General features: G+C 38.6%; 1 long non-coding RNA gene across 2 annotated transcripts; it reads right to left on the bottom strand.

Annotated features, from left to right (window-relative positions):
- Positions 1-5796: 5796 nt before the first annotated feature.
- On the bottom strand, positions 5797-10142 carry LOC122085963. 2 transcript variants are annotated; one of them, XR_006142297.1, is made up of 2 exons: positions 8045-10142; positions 5797-6415 (listed from the first exon to the last, which is right to left on the bottom strand). It is a non-coding gene; the product is annotated as an uncharacterized LOC122085963 (long non-coding RNA). The 2 variants fall into 2 exon arrangements; XR_006142296.1 differs by having other exon boundaries at positions 5797-6405.
- Positions 10143-13267: the final 3125 nt, after the last annotated feature.

Genomic DNA, 13267 nt, shown 5'->3' with positions numbered 1-13267 from the left:
TCTTGCTGCAAATGCAGAGGTGGCTATTCTTCACGTTAATACTTGTAGAGCTCCACTTTGGAATTCGCCTTCCACTTTTATCTATTTTACGGATATGCCACTTCCATGCTCTTTGTCTAGACTTGGATGGTGGTGGGGCAGGGTATCAATCGGTCAAGTCGGTTTAGGTCTGGTTTAGGTCAGACCTAAACCGGCCTCTCTCCACTTTAATTAAGACCTCACACCTTGACTGGTCCATTGATGTAATAGGTCCATATAGACTTCGGATGGTCTTAATTATAATCAAGCAATCAATAATCAAGCTAAACGGGCCATTGAAATATATATCTTTAAATAAGTCGGAACTAAGTAAACGAGATCTAAACGAGTTCTAAGCAAACTCTAAATTGGATTTAAACATGTGATGCTGAGATGGGCTATTGATGTCGGTCCCAATTAGGCATCTGCTAGATAGTACCCTTGCATTAGGAACGATCGAATGTTAATCAATTAGATTTGAACTCGACATGTTTAATAATTATATTAGACCGGTTTTGGGTTTTTCGAATCGAGCCTGAAATGACACCCATAGTGGAGCAACACGGTTTGATCATGATTGGACGGTAAATAGAGAATTGTATGTTGGGTGGCCGACAGTTGGCCTTGTGAGGCTATTGAATTGGGTCAATTTTGGATGATCCATGAGCATTTGGTGATGGTGCATAAGATGATTAGGGGCTCAAGAATTTAATACCATGGCGGTTGATGTGCTTGACTACATGTTGGTGAGATACCGATCGGGAAATGACATCGTGGGTCCCACACCGGCCATCACTCCATACTTTGCCGTCTATTGTGGAATCTGCACACGTCATCCTCAACTAAATCAGCAATGGACGACTTTCACGAGAAAAATATTTCGCAATGGACAACCAAGTTTCCAAAGCACCGACCATGATCCATCCCACCTTAGACCTTACCATACAAAGAGGCTTTCGCCCAATCGATGAGCAGCAAAGCGAAAAAATAAAAAAGGAATCTTTGAAATTGCTTTTGATGGTCCTTGATTATTATATGAATTACAATCTTATGGTCTTCATTTCATGAAATTAGTAGAAGACTAGGGTTTTTGATCATACTCATGATCAATTCATGATAGCTGGATTATTTTTTTCATCCACGTCATTTTGACATGGAGACCCAAGCATAGTATATTGAGGTAAAATACCTTGTTTTATTGGAAAAATGGCCCTGGTCTCTGTTCAGATTTAGTGTATTTTTCATAATATTCATCATCATTCTATGTGATTTTACAATCTTAATAGCCTAACTGGTTTGTTTCTCCACTTATGTTTTATAGTTCATGTAGACATCAACTGCCATATCCTTATGAACTAAAAGATATTGATACATGTTATGACAAAACTACACAACCATCAAGGGCATGCCGAAACATAACTGAGCTGGCAGTAGGCCCAGAGCATATGAGACCTGACGAATGGCCTGTGCCCTACAAGGTCATCTATCCAGTCCAAAGCAGAAGCCCAGATCATAAGTGGATTGGCCAACCAACTTACGAAAAGGGACTTTGACAGCCAAAACTGCTAAGCAAACACCAACGTAGGGAGGGCATTACATGAATGTTCTATTCGTTTGACTATCTAAACCACTAAAGCTCGACTACATGAGTTCCTTGACTGAATGACAGGTCCAGAGTATTCACCAACTGAACAGAAAGCGGCACGTCCAACTCGTCGCTTAGGATGAGTCGCTCAACAATCACACCATTCAAGTCAGGGCGGCACACTTGAAATTCTAATGACTTTCTGTTAGATTTTATATCTATTTCATTATATTTAAGTTTTAAAATAAAGTCTTTCTTTTATGTGTTTTGATTGTCTTATTATGGTGTGGGACCCTTGGGGTCAAGATAGTGGAAAATTGTCAATAACACCCTATGAGAGCCCTAAACTCCATTCATGACCATTATCATGAGTGGAGATATGGGCAAAGAGAATTAATTGGGATTAATTTCATTTATGAAATTAATTCTTAATTCATGCCATAGGTTATTGCCAAATGGAGGTAAATGATCAATGTCATTATATGGGTGTCCTAAAGTCCATTCATGATCACTACCATGAATGGAGAGGTGGGCTAAAAAATTGTCAATAACACCCTATGAGAGCCTTAAATTTCATTCATGACCATTATTAAGAATGGAGAAGTGGACAAAAAGAATTGATTGGGATTAATTCAATTTATTGAATTAATTCCCAATTCATGTCCATACATTATTCTCCAATTAACTTGTCATTAGTTGGAGGTTACTCTTAGGGATTTCAAAATGGTGCAAGAGTTGGTTTTAGGTTTATATAAACCCAACCAAATATCTTGTAGAGACACACATTCACATATTGACATTACATTACTCACATTTACTCGAGTATAGTTAGATGATTGTTGTGCTGTAGCTTTTTGCTCCTAGAAGGGACTAGAAGAACTGCCTCATCTTCTAGTAGAAAGTTGTTTTACCTTGGAGGTAGAGGCGCAGAACAACTCTTGACAGTAGAGAGCATCAATTACCTTAAAGGCAACACTACAAGTGTAACTCAATCTTAATTCAATTCGAAGCTTCTTCAATTACCGTGGTTATAATTCAACATCTATTTCAAGCTTTTCCTCATCTCATTTCAGCTAATGATCAATACTACAACAACAAAGTTTATACTGCAAAATCTTTGCATTGCAATTTGTATTTTGTAAGAAATTGTAATACAATTACCCAACACTTTCCTTACCAAGATACATATAAGAGGACTTACCAAGTCCAACATGTGAGCTATGAAATACGGACTAATCCTAATCCATAAAGGTCTCTCGACGTAATATTGAATCTTCTGTATAAGGATATCTCGCCATATCTCCCGTGATTTGGCCAATGCGTGGAGTTCCCATAGCTGGGACGTCCTCCATATTCACTTTTTCATTAAACTCTTGCTATCTTGATATTCATACCACCATGAGGAAACTACCAAAGTGGGACCCTCACTCGATGATTGCCTTCATTCTTCAACTATAAATACTCAAGTACATGCCTTTCCAAAAGGACCAATATTTTTCCATTGCTACTGGAATTATCTATTTGCGGGGAGGTCTGACTTAGTTATCAGAAAGTCCCCTGTCCGATCGGCCCGACACTCACTCGCTTGTGCGTGTTTCCCTATGCAGGATGTAGAGAGCCCTAAGGCGATTTCTTCTCGCAACAATACATATACTTTTTATATCATCGACAAATGAGATGAAATATCTTCGATCGTTACAATAGTCAGTAAATGGTCCACATATATTTACATGTATGATCTCAAGTGGCTGAATGCTTCTTTTGACACCATTTTTTGGTCTTGTTGTATTAAAGTTCGTAATATCTATAGTTTAAAAGAATTCAACTACTTACCAATCTTTTTTATCAGTTTATTTATAGGGTGAACATTGTCATGAACGACCAAAAAAATAACCCTAACAATATTACTAGAACAATGGTAAAAAGGGATCGAATCCATGGGGAACTGAAAGGCTAAATCTACTAAAATGATGTCGAATTGGTTTTAAAAATCAATTTGCAAAATTTAAGATTAAATTAATGATTAATTAACAAAAGTGAGAATTGATGAGAAAAATAGCCTTTAGGTTTTGAATCCCCATTGACATGATTATTTAACTATGTCACATACTCCGGTTCATTAAAACTACAAGTCTAATGCAATCACAGAATAATAATTCCGGTTCATTCTGGTATAACTTATCTTGCCAAGTACTATCATCTTTCGCATATGCTTAGCACGCTTAGTTCGATCAATTAAAATTGTCATCGATACAACTAAAATTTTGATAAAAACTATTTTTTAAATAGAAAATATGAATCACTAAGCACATTCTCTAAACTAAATAAATCAATTAAAATCATCCACAAAGGGATAGAGTCTCAACATCAAACAATCAAGAATGCTTAAACTAAAAATTAAATAATGATTATCAACGGTTCATCTACACCTAAAGATAAAGGAAACTTAGTCGCTCATGGGACTAACTGAAAAAGTGACGATGTTCTTCTATGGAGACAATAACATAGATGAAGGGATTCAACGGTAATGCGGAATGATGTAATGAAGATGATCTCTGCAACGTACTTTCTAGGTGAAACTGTGATGAAGAGAGAGAGAGAGAGAGAGATGGAATTGACGTGAGATGGAGGAGAGGGTTGCTATTTAGAACTCTGGGAGAGAGAGAAAGTGGAAAAGGTAGAGTTGTGGAGTGAGTGGAAGAAAAGAGAGGGATTCGGTGGTCAAATAAGAAGAGAGCCGTGAGATGGGAGAGAAATTCTACTGCAGAGATTAGGAAAAGAGAGAAAGGGCGTGAGATGGGAGAAACAGAAAGGGAAAGGGGACCGTGAGAAGGATGAGGTGTGAGATCTCTCTTCCTTTTTCTCTTTACTTCTCTAACTCAATCTATTATTTTATCTTTCACAAACTCGCTTCATATTTTTTTTTAGAGAAATTATTAATATAACAAGAGTATGTTATTTATCCAAACATAGCAAGACAACCATTACCCTCTTTAAACAACAGTAAAAATGTGGTTGAGAATAAATTTAAAGGTTAATTGAGTAAAATCACACTAATTATTCAAATTAAAAAAAAAATCAAAGAAAAACAAAATCAATTGAAATTTAGTAATAAAGGGTTAAATGGTAATTAGACACATCCCATCTTCCCCAAAATCATCTAGCCTCCCTTGTCTCCGGCGGTTGTTGAAGATCCTGGAGATAACATCTCATTCATCTCTCTCTCTCTCTCTCCCCAAGATTGATGGCTGTTTGTTCTAACATGAAAGTTAATTGTAATGTTATTTAGACGCCGTTCGATCGAGTTAAATTTTTCTTTGCGGTTCTTTGGTTGACATCAATAAATTTTATGGGAAAATATTTCAAATCTGAATCGTTTCTACAAGAAGACGTCATTCAAGTGTCATGGACCCATTTTACTTGGAAATATTAGTAAATTAAATTAATCATTTCTAAAATTATTTATGTTGCTATTTACCACCATCTTATTAATTAAAACAGAGCATGAATTTCCAAGTCTTCTTGTCCATTATCTTAATCATTTCATATTTCTTACCTTGTCACTTATCCAGGAGTTTAAATTTTCCCCATTATGGTTTCAGTTGAAGTGGTTGAGACTATCGACGTAGCCTGTTGCTTGTGCTTGTGTCAACTTTAACCATGTGAAAATCCTATCCATTTGATTTTGAAAAGAGTCCACAAATTAGATGGTCCCAATACAGTTTATAGTGCCAGTCTATGTTGCTGGCAATAGTATGTATACTTTTTTCTATGACAATAGAGAAGTTAATTCCTAAATCCTAAAGAAATTATACATAACTAATTATATATGATCCATCAGTGTTTCCCCAAGAAAATCCATTTGTTTTATTAGTTATGTTATTTTAATGAGACTGTAAAAAAGACAATATAGGATCCAATGTTGACATTTGAAACAATTCTCCTAGTTGATATGTTGGCACATGCGAAAAGTGGAAAAAAAAAGCACTCAAAAAACTAGGTCAGATTGTTTGCACTAGAAAACCCCATTGATTTTTAATTATTTAAAAAGTTAACTAGGATAATAGACGAGGCATCATATGAACCACTCAAGTCAGGGCATTGGTATGCAAAACTTAGCGGGATAGTGGCTCATGTGGCAAGTGCCCCGCCCCCTTTTTGAAAAATTCACCAATCTTTTGAGTTCTATAATGTTATTTACAATAATCATTTTTGCACTCATTCCATAAGATTTCATAAAATGAGACATGAAATCCATTCAATAAGTCTTAATGGATTCGAACCATTATCTCTTGGGGAATCCCAATTGCACTTCCTTTTTGAGCTAAAGATTCAGATACTAAAAAGCAAGCGACAACAAATCTAATTTAATAATAATATCTTTCTTTAAAAATTCTTAGGGGCTCTCCCAATTCACTCTATTTCAATGTGATTGTACGAGAATTGCCATAACTTCTTTATCCAACATCAAAATGATGCAATTCAACTTGCATTGGAATCACGACTCAATGAGATTCATTTTTCATGTAGAATTCACCGCCCAGATATGCCATTAAGCCTTCCAAAATTAGATCCGAATACACAGCCACTGCATGAACATGTCATTTTGAAACTTTAACTGTATGGGGTCTTCACTTGCCGCTTCTAAACACTGCCAAAGCCTTTGTACGATTGTAATATACTTCCAAATACCATCCACTATGTCCAGATACATCTGTCACATTATCAAATTACCAAACTACCCTTATCAGCTGACAGATTATATTGTTGGTTGTTTAACTTCCCTAGCTCCACCAGATCACCTGTGCATCACTAGAAACTCTTGTAGTTACCAACAATGACAACCTACACTTCACACACACACCAATGGACCAACATAGTCCTATGCAACATAAATTCCACAATCCATCCTAATTTATCATCCACAGATAAACACACATAATAGTAGACCACTCAATGGATAGACAAAAAATAGAGCAATGCAAACTGTAAAGCAACCAATCAACCGAATGGCATAAACCTAACCATCTTAAAATTGGATTGGGGGGAAAAATATCTATTAATCGATGCGCTAAGGCTGTGTTTGGTAGCCAAGAGAAGAAAAGAAGTATTTTTTTCTTGGTTTAATAAATTCTCTTTGTGCTTGGCATATCCTGAACCAAGAGAAGATTCTTTTTTGAATTTCAAAATTCACCTTGGGAATGATGAAGTTTTCTTTTGCCGTAAAAAAAAAAAAATCTTACCAAAAACATAAGAAAATACAAAAACTTTTCTTTTCTTTTCTTCTAATATAGTAGTCAAACATACATACTCTATTTTAATTATTTTCTTATCATTTCAGTTTTTTCTCTCTTCTAGATTCTTGTTTCTCTTCATTTCTTTTCTTTTCTTCTTTACCAAACACAGCCTAAAACAATTTGTTCAGGTTCAGATATACTCTCTAGGATGGCTAACAGAAAACTGTTCCAAATCAATCACATGCAATTCTAATAGCAAAAATTATTACAGCATAGACCAGCAAAAACTGTCTAACACAAGTTGATCATGGATCATTTTAGTGTAGACTGACAAAAATTATATAACATAGGTTGATAATGGAACTTCTTTGTCTTAAATAAATAAAAAATATATACATATATATATTTTTTTTTTAAAAAAGGAGAGATTTCAGCACAGCATGTTCATCGGAGTAGATGAGAGAAATTACAGAACTCCACAAGTTGGTTTCGATTTTCAAAAGTGGGAATATAAGAAAAGAAAAAAAGAACAATTGCTGTGTCTCACAACAAGAGTTTCAATTGATTATTGGATATTTTTACCCATTCCATCCATTTCAGTAAGTTGTAAAGGAATTTGATTGGGGAAAAAGAACAACTTCAAACTCTAGTGCCTACAATTTCTTATAACAAAACCACTGGCTTGAAAATGTTTGTTTTAGCACAATAGTAAGGCTTGACATTCAGTTTTTTATTCAATACAGACCTGTAAAATTTTACATTTTTATTTTCCCAGAAAAAGATTAAGCAACATTGCGAGCTTTCTCCATTTCAAGCTCTTTTGTGCATAATTTCTCAGTTGATCAATCAAAGTCCTTGCTGTATCTAGTCATTAATCCTACAGCAGGAAATCCCACTTTCCCACTTAATTCTCAGATCATATCAAAAGCTTATATATACCAATAAAGAAATCAAGCGAAACAAAACTTCTTCCAATTTATCCTAGGTGCCGAGCTATTCTTGTTAAGAATTCCAACTTTAGAATTGCAAGACCCAAAGTGAGAAGAAACTCAGAAGGAAAAATAAGTGCATAGGGAAGAAAAAAAAACCAACTATGACTCCAGGAAGAGTGTGGGTGGGGAAAGCAGTAAATTACCAAACTGCTCCAATCCCACAAAAAACTATTTAAAATACTCTAGATGTCTTTCAACTGCTCAAGACATACCATACACCACAGAGGTTCCTTCATTAACATGTCCTGTTCTTGGGAGTGTAGGTTGAATGGCTTCACCATTGATGTCATGCATTGTCAATTCTTTATCTTTGCTGCATAAGATTTCAGGAGTTCTATAAACCACAAAATACACCCATTATAATGCAAAATGTAGCTCCTTACTCTTCAAGTCAAAAAGAGGCATTAGGACTAACAACGACAAATACATGCCAAACCATATAAACTCCACCGACCAAATCACCACCAAATTGGAAATCATGCTGCACCTATATCATGGTCAAATGATGTCTTTTCTTTAACCTATAAGAACTACACAGAATTCACAACAGGGAGGAAGGGAAAGAAAAATAAGAAGCCATTCTACTGTAGTACAAATAGCATGTAACAAGATGATGTGCGTTAAGAGCACTTATACTATCTAGTTGTAAAGCTATAATAGTGTCAACCCTTCAAAGCTCATAAATGAGAGATATGTACCAAATGGCTAAAAAAAAAAAGACAGAACAAAATATTAAGAGATACAACACAATTATACAAGAATTCTTCATTCATCATATTAAATTTTACTTGCACTCCATTCACCATAAAACATTAAAGCCTAACGCAGTTCATTCATGAAACATATATATGAAGTAACTAAGAATAGAGATTGAAATGGTGGGAAGGGCAATAAAAAATCAAAACCTAAACCACAATTCGACTGGAAATTCTTCATTCACTATATTGTATTTCCAATAATATTCTATGATAGAAAACAGAAAGCAAAATATTATGGCAGCACAATTTTCTTGTTTTTTAAGCAAATTTATTTTTTGGGTGAATTCCAAAACAAAGTTGTAAGTAGAAACTATTACTATCACTTGAATCTTTCATCAACACCTGAAACATCAGGAGTCACAAACACATTCACTCTACCATGCGCTTGCTTAGCCCATTCCACTACTTAGCTTCCTTAGCAACCATCTCGTCCTCCATGCCTTCTTCAGCCTCTTTTGCTGATCGTTCAGTGAAAACATACTAGAATCCGACTCAATGATACCGTCCGATCCAGAATGAGAGAGTACATGTACAGATTATCTCAAGAAGTAGAGATGGATTATTCCAATGTCGCCCAAATCACTAGCAAGAACTTCGATTCTGGATTTCTAAAACCCAAATCCCCTTTATTTTTTGAAATATTAACGGCACAAAGAAATTTATTTTCTGCATACGCGTTCTTCAGCCATCGATGGGGGGAGTGGGAGTGGATCCAGCAGCGGAGTGAAGAGGAGAAGCTAGGGGAATGGGAGATATAGGTGATGGGGGGAGGAAGGTGAAGGGACCGATGGTGGAGTTGGGGCAGTCGGTAAGGGAAATACAGGAGGAGGGGCGTGCCTTGTGGGAACCAAAAGCCAAGGGGAAGGAATGGGGGAGGAAGGAGATGGAGATGGGGAGTGTGATAAGAAGGGAAAAGACATCTCAGAGAAACGCAAATGACATGCAATGTAGGTGCGGTTTGAGCGGAGGTCGAGGCACTAAGTAACCATGATGTGAGGGACTGCATCCTAAGAAAACACAAGGGGCGGACCGAAATTCAATTTTGTGATGGTCGTGGAGACGCAAATAGGGGAAACAAACACATCCAAACACAAGTAGAAAAGTGTAGTCAGGAGGCCGATGAAACACAAGTTAATAAGGGGAGAGACCATTGGAGACCGAAGAGCGCATTCTATTGATTGGGTAGACTGCAGTTTCAAAGGCATGGGTCCAATATGGTTGGGGAATAGACGCATGAGCCAGAAGGGAGAGTCTCGTCTCAACTATGTGATGGTGGCGATGCTCAACAGCCCTTTGCTGCTCATTGGTATCGGGGCAAGAGAGACGATGAAGAATGCCAATTTTATTGAAAAATCGAGAGAGGGAGCGAAACTCAGCCCCTAATTACTTTGAGCAATTTTTATTTTGCAACCAAATTGGCATTCCACAAGAGATTGAAAATGAAGAAAAAATGAAAAAAACATCAGACTTATTAAGAAGAGGGTAGAACCAAACATACTTGTTATCGTCAACAAATATTATAAAATATCAATGCCCATAGAAGGAGGGCACAAAGGAGGGGCACCATACATCACTATGAATAAGGTCCAAAGGAAATAAACTCTTAAAGTAAGTCTCTCGTAGGGAGAGATGACTAGATTTGCCTAATTGACAAGCATGACAAATAGAAGTAAAACGTGCAGAGGAACATGACAAATTATTGGCTGTGAGCATCAGAGAAGGACGGTGGGGATGGAGCTAAAATGGTGTAAAGGCCACCTTTACTTGGTCCAGATAGAAGGGTGGACTCGGTTACCTGATCCTTGACAAAGAAACAAGAGGGACGAAACTCAAAAAAGACATTATCATCATGACAAAACTTTTGGACAGAAAGTAAAGGTTTAGAAATAGCAGGCACATGGAGAACGTTAGATAAGTGAAAATTATGAGAGGGTGAAGAGGAGGGAAGAGAAGAAGATCCAACATGTGAGATGGGAAGGTCCTTACCGTCGCCAACATGAAGGTGATCCTGGCCATTATACTCAGAGTAATTAGAGAGAGAATGGAGGTCAAGGGTTACATGATGGGAGACTCTAGTATCAAGGTACTAGGGTAAGGCCGATGGGCAGTAATAGGTGTAAGTGGGATGGGATGGCTGAGGTTGTTGCTTGTAGAAACACGTAACTGCAGTATAGTTGGTTCGATTGCATATGGAGCACCAGAGATTGGCACAACCACGACCACGACCACCACATCCACGCCAACCCCCCCCACGCACTTTGCCTTTGTCCTGGTTAGGAGAAGAGGGGGTAGGAGTTTCCTTCTGAACAGTATTGACCACAGGCATATCATCAGTCGCTGAGATGGTCAGTTTGTTGAGAGGGTCAACACGTAGGAACTCATGATTCACAATGAGACTGTGTAAATCAGTGTAGGAGATGGGATCTGAGCGAGCAAGAAGGGTAGGGACAATATCTTGCAATTCCTGGCGAAGAACACAAAAAAATGAAGATTAAAATCTTCCAAAGAGAGATGGTGGGGGATTTGGCACATTGAAGAAGTTGGGTAATAGAATCGTCAAATTGCTAGGTGAGGCATTGGAGGGTGAGATGCAAGTTCATAATGCAAGTGGCAGAGGTGGAGCCGTAGGTATGGGCAAGGTTGTCCCAAATTTCTTTGCTAGTGGTTTTGTCAATGATCTAGGGAAGGACTTCTTCAGAAAGCGAAGCAATGAGAAGACTCATGAGGGTTGCATCCTATTCTTTCCATTCAATAGCACCAAACTCATCAGGGGCACAGGGGTGAGAGCCATCAACAAAGCGTAGAAGGCGCTGGCCTTGAAGGAATGGGGTAAGTTGGGCACGCCAGAGAAGAAAATTCTTAGGGGTAAGGCGCAGGGAGAGAAAATGATGGCAGAGCCAATAGAAGGTTGAGGGAAGGTGGGTCGGACACCATGGCAGGGAAGAAGGGAGAAAAAGGGAGAGAGTGTTTGTGATACCCTACTTTTTAAACCTGGTCTAATTACACGGTTGACCCGGTTTAACCATGCAGGACCCGAACCGAAGAGGGTTAAGGCGGGTTCCTTATGGACCATGATGGCAAGGGTGACCTTGAACACCAGTTGGCCGGACAAGTCAGAGTCAGTGCCAGAGGAGATGGGTGTACCAAAGCCGTGTACATGCACATATCATAAGGCCATGTACAGATAAAGCTGGAAAGTAGCCGTATCCTAAAGCGCATACGTATAATATATCTTGTGCCGAGAGTGAGATTCATGCCGAGAGTTGAATTCTATCAAAATCCCACTTGTTGGCCAATTTTTGGCCCTCAGGTGGGCGGTCACAGGTGGGCGCATCCGCCCACCTGAGTGACTCACCCATGTGTCACTAATGTTTTTAAGAAAGTATAAATAGCAAGATTTGTGGTTTTTTTCAATATCTCATTTATTACACTGAATAGTTGATGGGAATATTTAAGAGGAGAGAGAAACGAAGAGAGAAAAGAGAACGAAGAAGAAAGGGGAAGGAAGAGGAAGAAGAAATGGATTTCAACGGCGTCGAGGTTTGATCTTCCCATTCCGACACCGGAAGAGTGATCTCCAACACGAGATCTACGTTTAGAAGTGAGCAAAGGCTGGGTTCCTTAAACTTTCACCATACCCAAGTAAAACCTTTGATTTGGGTAGAGTTTCTTGAGGTCTTGTAAATCCCCCTTGAGATGATGAATCTAAGGTTTAATAGATGGTCTATGTGTTGATTTTGAAGGATTTGAAGAAGTGTTTACAAGGTTGGAGGAGCATTGGTGATTTAAAGTGATTTTGGGGTTTTGAAGGAGATCTTGAGCAAAGAAGGTAAGATGGCTTTCCATTTCTTAAATCTAACCTAGATCTAGGTTAGAATCCTCTTATGAGACATTGAATGTGTGGAAAATGGGTTTGAAAAAGCCACATTTGATTCCCCAAAGGTTGGGGAAGGGTTCAGGGAAAATGGCATTTTTTCGCCAAGACTGGTGGGCCAAGACCGGTGGGCCAAATGGCCTGCCTGAGGGCACCCGCCTGAGAGGGCAGGCCCTCGGGGCCAATCGACGGGCCCAATCGGTGGGTCGACCGACGGGCCAACTTGCCCACCGGTCTTAGCAGGCCCTCGGGACCAACCGGCGGGTGTAATCGATGGGCCGACCTACCCGTCGGCCATGACCGGTGGGTCAGGACCGGTGGGTCGACCTACCCGCCGGTCATGACTGGTGGGTCAAGACAGGTGGGCTGTCCGACCCACCCAAGAGAGTCCCAACGTGATTTCTACGTCTGAACGGACCCAAAACGGACGTGCGACCTTCTTTTAGGATTCTAAACATGATTTTATCATCAAATCTTGTTAGTTTTGATCCCAAAGTGGCAAAATACTAACCCCGTTCACTTATGATAGGTTCACCAAAACTTACGCTTCTCGCACCGGATCTCACCAGTACCAGGCGTGAGTCTTTGTATACTACAGGTAAGTGGGGAGAGGATGTTTGACCTTGTTTCAAGGCTTGTTTGGCATTCATTTAATTGTATCTAGACTAGCCATGTCATCATGCAAATGCTATGTAGCTTAGCCATCCTCATATTTTTATGCTATTCGTGTTGTGTTTATTTTCTCAATGTCAAATGGTGATGTGCTTATGTGATGAATGTTGATATCATTGTGCATAATGCAT

This window comes from Macadamia integrifolia, chromosome 8 (assembly GCF_013358625.1).
Source record: "Macadamia integrifolia cultivar HAES 741 chromosome 8, SCU_Mint_v3, whole genome shotgun sequence".
Lineage (NCBI taxonomy): Eukaryota > Viridiplantae > Streptophyta > Magnoliopsida > Proteales > Proteaceae > Macadamia > Macadamia integrifolia.
The sequence above is the reverse complement of the archived record's forward strand: the minus strand, read 5'-3'. Positions and strand labels throughout refer to the sequence as shown.